The 8915-nt window shown below is 49.3% G+C and overlaps 1 long non-coding RNA gene across 2 annotated transcripts; it reads right to left on the bottom strand.

The window, feature by feature from the left end:
- Positions 1-2563: 2563 nt before the first annotated feature.
- On the bottom strand, positions 2564-7932 carry LOC119339998. 2 transcript variants are annotated; one of them, XR_005164317.1, is made up of 6 exons: positions 7414-7932; positions 4027-4111; positions 3474-3693; positions 3342-3404; positions 3149-3224; positions 2564-3047 (listed from the first exon to the last, which is right to left on the bottom strand). It is a non-coding gene; the product is annotated as an uncharacterized LOC119339998 (long non-coding RNA). The 2 variants fall into 2 exon arrangements; XR_005164316.1 differs by lacking the exon at positions 3149-3224.
- Between the last annotated feature and the right edge of the window lie 983 nt (positions 7933-8915).

Genomic DNA, 8915 nt, shown 5'->3' on the forward strand with positions numbered 1-8915 from the left:
TCTCAGACTGATAATTCAACTACATAATTTTTCATGACAAAAGGGAAAGCTTGATCCAGTTCACAACAATCTGATAAGAAGATGGATCAATTTCAAAGCTATCTGATGATGGAAGTTTGATAAATTTTGAAGCAATTTGATAGGGAGGATTAATCAACAAGATAGAGACATGATAATAAGATGTACTCACAAGTTATTGAAGAGTAGAGCAGCTCATCCATTCGGCGACCGATTCCTTCGTGGAACATGCCCTTTTCCCCTCAGTCTAGCGATGTTCCCCTGATCTCTCGCCCTTTTCCCTTGTCTGGCACTGTTTTCGCTCTTCCGTCCATTGGATGGGCTGGATCGTTCTTGTGGGCCGACCATGAGCTATATTTCTAGTTTCCACATGCTCTCTCGTCAGATGGATAGCGAACGGTGAGACGGGAAGGACGTCCCTTGGCAGTAGATTGAAGTATGTCATGGGAACTCATGGGGAATTGCCTCCCTTTTCTAGAGAGAAATGGGGACCCCCTAGGTTAGGTATTTGCCATGCTTTTATGCTTTCCCGTAGAGTTTTCTTATAACTTGTTTTGAAATAGACGTAATTATTCCTGGCACGGAACGACAGCAGGCTAAGCCCTGTTGATTTTTTCCCTGGTGAGCCTTTTCGGCCATTTGGGTCTTTAGTATTTTATAGGTTAAAAACTTCAAACCAGTCCTAAAATGGCCAAAACAGTCCAAAAAGGCAAGACTAGTATATAAACATTTTTTCAAATATCATGAAGATTTTTTTTTGAAATACAGGAATATTTTCTTCTAAAATTTCATACATGTGTTCATTCGTATGAAAGATTTTTATTTATACTTGTATAAGCATTTTCTAAAACTGTAATGTACATATATTTTTAAATAAGTGGACATTTCTTCAATTGGCACGTACATATATTTGAATGCTAGGAGTCATTTATTTTATATTACAAAACATTTTATTACATTCTAAAATCATTTTTTAAAATTTAACCTACATTGTTTTGGAAAGCAACAACATTTTTAATTGTCAGGAATTATTTTGAATTGTCATCATTTTTTTAAAGGCTGCATTAACACCTTAGGAACTTGTGGTGAACATTTGTATTTTTTTCATATTTGAAATACAAAAAATAGTAATAAAAAAGTAAAAAGTCAAATAAAAAACGTGCTGGGCTGGCCCATTTGTTTCTTCTTCTTGTTTTTTTACTATTTTTATAATTCATTTTTTCAATATTTCTATTTTGCAACACATAGGCTCTTTTGAATTTTATATATCTATTTTTGAAATTTACCAAGATATTTCAAAAAATGTGAAATGTTTCTGAAATTTCGTTTTCTCTAAGTTACCCAACATTTTTCTTCAAATAACTAAATATTTTTTCCAATTCATGAATATTTTTCGATTTTTATGAACTTTGTTACAGTTCATTAAATTCGTAAACATTTTATAAATTCATGAAAATATTTTAATTTTTTTAGAATTTTAACATTTGTGAAAAATCGAGTTCACAAATATTTTTCGTATTTCGTGAATAGTTTTGATATATGTGAATTTTTCAGATTCAAGAATTAGGGAACATTTTATCAAATATGTGAGACTGTGACCATATTTTTGAATTAGGGAACAGTTTTTGGATTCAAGAATGAATAGTTTTTCAATTCATGAATATTTATTGAATTCGTGATATTTTTCTGGATTTTTCAGTTTCTTTTAAAATTCACAAAAAAACAGGACTCATGAATATATTTTTGTTGCACATATTTTCCAAAATTAACAGAAAAACATACCATTTTTTTGAAAGGCCAGACAAGTAGCAACAACAAAAAGTAGCAAGCGAGCAAGATGGGGGAGCCAACGGACCAATGCATGCGGGGGTGAATAGGCGAACTAGGACGCCGACCCAAGCATGCACCATGTGGGCTTTACCTGCAATATGATGCTTAAAACGTTTGTAGAGGATGTCCCCAAGTGGGCCATAGAGAGTGTGTGTCCTTGCCGAAGGTGTTACCACGGAAAAGATGCCCAACCTAGGCGAAAGCCGCATTATGGATCCATGCGCTTGATTTACTAGTATTTCTTACTATATGAGAGAGAATTTTTGAAATCACAAGTTAAGGAGTACCCCGCACAGGTTACCACTTACCACTGCTGGCTTTGCAGCATGACAAGGGGTGCAACGTCACGCGCGAGGGGCTACTCCCCTGCACTCCACACTTGACAAGTGGTAAAAGGAGGTTGATATATGTAGAGTGAAAAAAAAAAGATTATCTTGCTTTTTCGCTTTCGTAAGTTCATTGGTGAGATGTCGTTTTTTAGATCTACCTTGCTGGATTGTGTTCCTTGACTATAGTTACTAGCTAAAAAACTCTAGATCCGCATTTTCTAGTTTTTTTTGAGGGATCCGCATTTTCCAGTTCGTTAGTAGTCTATCCCTTTTCTCTGTAGGAGCTGATTTTGGTAGATCCTCGGTAAAGTATCCCGGCGTGGCGATTATGTCGGAGGGGAAATAGGAGACAAATTTACCAGGTTCATGCCCTTGGGACCGATTCATGATTTAACTAGAGACCGGGACATTTACTGCAACTTCCATGCTCTGGAAGACACCTCGGTACACAGACGCAAACCTGCATTCTCTGAACTTCATTGAAGTACTGAAATTTTATGTTGCACACTCCAGTTCAGATAATAAAAACTGGCAGGGCATCGCCGGACCTCTTCTCCGGCATAACATTTCTACCTCTTTGAGTGCAGTATTTCGTTCCCTTAGCAAGTCGTCATGCTTGGACTGAAGCTAATACCGCTCTTTGGATTCCGAGAGTTGATGTTGAAGATTCAAACTATGCTCATTGGCTTTCTGAAGTTCCTCACTATGACCTTCTGGACTCCAAGAACTCATGTTGAACATGCTCATTATGCTCTCATCAGCGACCACATTTTCTGTTGCTTTAACTTGTTGCAACTCTTGTTGTATTTTGGAAAGATGTTCCTCAGTTTCCTTCTGTCGTTCAACCTGTTTTGCCTCTGATGTCCTGGCCTGCACAAATCACACCCTTTCATTCATACTTATCTGTGATAGATGGCTTGACTAATATCATTTCATTTAACATCAATGCGCTTCATGTACACCATACATACTGTTTTAAGATTTCTAAGTGGTACTTAACCATATGTAGGCACCTTGCCAGTCAAGGTACAGTTTATTTGTTCCCTGCTGCACAAGGATTACCAGAGTCACAGTAAATCACACATGCAAGAAATGTGTGTGGAAAAATTAAACAGAAACAAATAATGATGGAAGCTTTGTCGCATAGAAATAAACTAGACTAACCAAAATGTCTTCTAAATCCTTCCAACGTCACCGCCTTTAGACCTCTCAATGCATGTCACACATCTAGCCCAATGAAAACAAATGTTAGTTCATTATAACGTCACGAAGGCAAACAGAAGACTGGGATGCTACCTCTTAAAGCCATCAATTACAATGGTACTGTTTGGATCACACTTCAAACCCTCTATGTATGTTGCCATAGCACTTTCATAATTCTGCATCAGGGCTTGAACCTTCGACATGTATAACCCACCAGATAAGTAGGATCCAGCTCAATGCATTTTCCCGCATTATCCAGACCTTCAGGCAGAGCTCCGAGAAAGATGTCACCTTGAACTGTGTTTCTAAAAACCTGGATGGCCAATCATAAAAGTAGCATTACAATCATATAGTAAAATATTACAGTAATCAGGGTGCCAAGATATAACGGTGCGCCTGGAGCATGCCTGGCAGCTAACGATGTAAAACAAATAAGACAAATCATAGATGATATATGTTATTATGTATTTATGTGACATAATTTTTAGTATCAGAGATCCATCTAACTTGAATGGAGAAACAAATTTAACCAATGTATTAGATAAAGTATGAGAGCTCATAAAAGTGACGTGACAGATTAAACAGCTCATGGAAATTGCCTTCAGATGTTATATAAGGCATAATCGTTGTAAACCGAAATCCTTACTACGGGTTCATTTGGATTCTTTTCAGGGCTTCAGTATAGTGAGCTGCTGCTTCCAGATAGTTTCTGTTGTAGAAGAGTTAATTGCCTGCAACATGCATAGCGGTGTACTTTCAGATTCCAGAAGCAGCAATTCGACATCACCTAGCTGACATGGCATAGCACTATATGGAGGCCAATGTATCATGCTAGAATAAAGAACATAGATAGCTAGCAGCCTGTCCACCTGTGGTATTATCAATCCACAGTGTGGTTCTTCAAACCAAGCATGGCAAGTATTCCTGTCTATCATTTCAGAAAAAAAGTATTCCTGTCTATCCATTGCATGACACATTTTTGCAAAGTTATAAGGCATAGTCCTCTTATCGTATTTCCTATACATGGACAACTAGTATGCTCAAAACTGTAAGAGTGGGTGATATCCATATGGGGCTCAGCCAGCTGTACCCAAGCGGAGATACAACCGTCATTTCCCAAGTTGAAAACACCTATATTCCGGGTATTAGTCTTCTTGGTAGGAGCTAGGGCCTACCGGGTCTAGGGCGTAGGTTGTACGGGAAGGAGGAGGGTTGGCGGAGGTGTGAGCGCGGCTGCCGGCGGCGGGGCGCCGTGGCGCGCTGGAGAAGAGGCGGCGGCGGCGCAAGAGGTGGCTAGGGTTAGGTCTCCCGGCTCCCTTCGGGAAGCCGAGAAGATAATGATTGCTTCTTACTTGATTAGATTGATACATCTCCTCTCCTTATATAGAGGGGTTTACTTGACTCCTAAGCAAACGACCCTAACAACGATAAGATAATTGGGCTAAGCCCCTAATAACGATAAGATAACTTGGGCCACAACCCACTGGGCTAAGCCCCTAATATGTCGGTCATAACACTTCTCCCCGCCTGCACAAACAGCCCGTCCTCGAGCTGTAAGGTGGGGAAGCGCTTGCTGAACTCCTTGAGGTGATCAACCAGCGTCAAACACCTTCGCAACGGCTAGGGCGGCCAGGTCGGCGGCGACGGCGTCCTCCTCAATGTAGTCTGCAGCCTCCAGGTAGAAGAGTCGCGGGCAGACGTGGCCGGGCGTGTAGGGCTCGTCGCAGTTGAAGCACAACCCTTGGCGGCGACGCTCGAGTAGCTCGGCCGAGGTAAGCCGGCGGAACGGGCGCGCCGCGGTCGTGGCGAGGGGTGCCGCGGAAGCCTGAGTAGGCTGACCCTGCGCAGGAACCTCCGGCCAGGGTAGTGGCCCAGCGGCCCAGGACGGTGATGCCTGCTGGATGGCCACCGCGCGGTGCTCGAACGCGCGGGCGTAGTACATGGCCGTCTGGAGATCCTCGGGTCCCCGAAGCTCCACGTCCACGCGGATGTGATCCGAAAGTCCACCGACGAAGAGGTCGGCCCGCTGCTGCGCCGTCACGCCCGACACGTGGCATGCTAGGGCCTGGAAACGGCCGGCTAAGTCCTGAACCGTGGAGGCGAAGGGAAGGCGGCCTAACTCTGCCAGGCGGCTCCCGCGGATCGGTGGCCCAAAACGAAGGAGGCAGAGCTCGCGGAAGCGCTCCCAAGGGGGCATGCTGCCCTCGTCCTGCTTGAGGGCGTAGTACCAGGTCTGTGCCGCGTCGCGGAGGTGGTAAGAGGCGAGCCAGGTACGCTCCGAGGCGAGGGTGCGCTGCCCGCGAAAGAACTGCTCGCACTGGTTGAGCCAGTTGAGGGGGTCCTCCGTGCCGTCATAAGTGGCGAAGTCCAGTTTGGCAAACCGCGGCGGTGTCTGAGTCGGAGCGCCCTGGCCAACTGGCTCGGAGGTGCGAAGCAGCGAGGATTGGGGCACCCGGTCAGCATGGCCGCGGCCCGAGAAGTGCCCCGGCGAGCCGGAGGGATCGCCGAACTGTAGAGTGGGCGCTGGCGGTTCTCCAGCCGACGTGTAGACGGGTGGCGGTGATGATCCGGTCAACCAGGCCGGTATTGGGGACGGCGACGACGGGAAGCGCACTTGCTGGATCGGGACGCCTCCTTGCTGGGTGACCCGGCCCCCGTGCTGGGCGGCTGCGGTAGCACGGACCCGGGTGGCGTGAACGGCGCAACGAGGGCCGGGGCCGGCCACTGTGGCCATTGAGGCGCGGCAGCGGGCGTTGGTGGGGCCGACAGCTGGTGCTGCGGCTGCCCGGACCCGGGGTGCGCCGGGGGCGCAGCGATCGCCGGGGCCGGCCACTGCAGCCAGTGGGGGGCGACGGCGAGCGGCGGCTGACCGGGCCAGTGGTGGTGTAGAGGCCCGATCGGCGCCATGGTGGCCGCGTAGCAGGGCAGGGCGGCTGGCCCGGTCGCGGCGACCGGTGGTAAGGGCAGCGGCTGTCCATAAGGCACGGCCAGGTAGAGGTGGATGCCCTGGATGGCGGTGACGAGGCCATGAAGGACTCCGGTGATCTCCGCTGGGGAGTAGACGACGGCATGCAGCGCGGGGAGGGGCGGCGACTAGCCAGTGGAGGCCCCCGCGGTGGAGTCGATCGGCGCAATGGGAAGCGCTAGCGGCGCAGTGGAGAGCGGCGCTGTGAAGAGGGCGGCGGTGGTGGGCAGCAGCGCGGTGGGCAGTGGCGGGGTGGGTGGTGGAGCAGACATGATCGGACCCAAGCTACCTGATACCAAATTGGTAGGAGCTAGGGCCCTACCAGTTCTAGGGCGTAGGTTGTACGGGAAGGAGGATGGTTGGCCGAGGTGTGAGCGCGGCTGCCGGCGGCGGGGCGCCGTGGTGCGCTGGAGAAGAGGCGACGGCGGCGCAAGAGGCGGCTAGGGTTAGGTCTCCCAGCTCCCTTCGGGAAGCCGAGCAAATAATGATTGCTTCTTGCTTGACTAGATTGATACATCTCCTCTCCTTATATAGAGGGGTTTACTTGACTCCTAAGCAAACAACCCTAATAAGGATAAGATAATTGGGCTAAACCTCTAATAACGATAAGAGAACTTGGGCCACAACCCACTGGGCTAAGCCCCTAATATGCCGGTCATAACACTTCTACAACTAATTACATTACTCATTATCTGTGAAATAGACACAATTCGACTTCAGTTGCGGATATTCTTTGGCACCAAGGCATCACGTGCTTATGACCGGTTACCCCCAAGAAACAACACATGATCATGCAAGCCATTTTTTTTTGACAAACCCTTCTGCTGCTATATCAACTCGGTGTAACAATATACTGCTAGTGCTAGATGGTCCATCATATGTTCAGATAACCCAATGTTCCGATAATTATTCTAGTAGAATCTGCTGAGAACTAGCCAATGTTCAGATAACATATGCAAAACAATTGTAAAGCAGTGCGGTACGTGTAGATACTGGAAAATGATAATAAACCATCTACATGATTGTCAATTGAGGAATGGAGAAGATGGGATCAGAGAAAGTACGTACCCTCGAGTAGACTGGGCACAGACATTTCATCGAGCAGATGACGGGCATGCTGCCATTGGAGCTGGAGGTGCGGGGAGGAGAGGAGGTCGTGGACGTCGCTGGCATAGCAGCGAGGAGACAGAGATGAGCCAGCGCGCTTGAGGATACGCGCCGGAAACCTGGTGGTTGCGAGCCCCGGCTCCGCTGCGATGACGATGAGCCAGTGGAGAGTCCGGCGGGCTGGACCTCGCGCCAGCGCGCGGCATCCTCGACGGCCGGGAAGGCGCGCGGAGAGGGATGGTTGGTGGAAGGAGATGGGAGGGAGGCGCAGATGAGCTGCTCCACTGCAGCTGGTCGCCGGCAGCGGAAGGTGGGTGGGTCTGGTTTGGGACTGACTGGAGCAACCTAGTAAAAGTTACGGCTCGGTCGGTTTGGTTCGATTCGGTTCAGTCGGAAACGTGTCGGTCGGTTGCCTAGTACTAGCAGCCGACGTCTGGGAGCGGCCACGTTCGCCGGCCGGCCGCCGGAGCTCGGAGAGGCGACCCGATTTAGATAATAATAGAGAAAAAGAAAAGGCAAGCGTTGATTTGGGCTAAAACTCGGCTCCGGCCCAATAGGCCCGCTCGACCTCGTCGCCAACTTGAACCGTTATATTCCCGCCCAAGCCTTCCTCCCCCGTCCCAACACCCCGGCACCCTCCCCCATCCAATCCTCCACCGGAAACCAGAAATCACCGCCCCCTCCCCCATCCATCCTCCGCCGGAAACCAGAAACCACCGCCCCCTCCTCCGTCCAAACGCCGCGCCGGAAACCACCCACCACCTCCTCCTCCACCAAAAATCACCCACCACCTCCCGCTCCTCCTCCTCCTCCCCCTCTCCGATGGAGCAGGTTGGCGAGGAGCCACCGCCACCGGTGCGGGTGCGGGTGCCACGCCCTCCACCGCCGCGAGGCACCTGGCTGGAGTTCTTGCGCGCGGTAGCCAATTCCATGGGGATGTCCCTCCGGTGCTTTGTGATGCGGGTGTGGCGAGTTTCTGGTGTGGCGACCACCACAAACAAGAAGTCCAAGAACTCAGACAAGAAGAACGGTCGGAAGAAGAACAAGAAGAGGGGCAGGAAGAAGAACAAGAAGAAGAAGGCGGAGGCGGAGGAAGACAAAGTGCAGGAGGAGGATGCGCCCGAGGAGGAGGAGGATGCGCTCGAGGACGAGGAGGAGGCGGAGGAGGCGGAGGAGGAGGAGGCGGAGGAAGAGGGGGAGGAGGACGAGGACAAGATCAGGGAAGAAGACGAGAAGCAGGCCAAGGAGGCGCTCGCCAGGCAGAAGAGGAAGGAGGAGGAGGACAAGATTAGGGAAGAAGAGGAGAAGCAGCAGGCCAAGGAGGCGCTCGCCAGGCAGAAGATGAAGGAGGAGGAGGACAAGATTAGGGAAGAAGAGGAGAAGCAGCAGGCCAAGGAGGCGCTCGCCAGGCAGAAGAGGAAGGAGGAAGCGATGAGGAAGAAGCAGCTCGCGGCCCAGGAGGT

Source organism: Triticum dicoccoides, chromosome 7B, assembly GCF_002162155.2.
Source record: "Triticum dicoccoides isolate Atlit2015 ecotype Zavitan chromosome 7B, WEW_v2.0, whole genome shotgun sequence".
Classification (NCBI taxonomy): Eukaryota; Viridiplantae; Streptophyta; class Magnoliopsida; order Poales; family Poaceae; genus Triticum; species Triticum dicoccoides.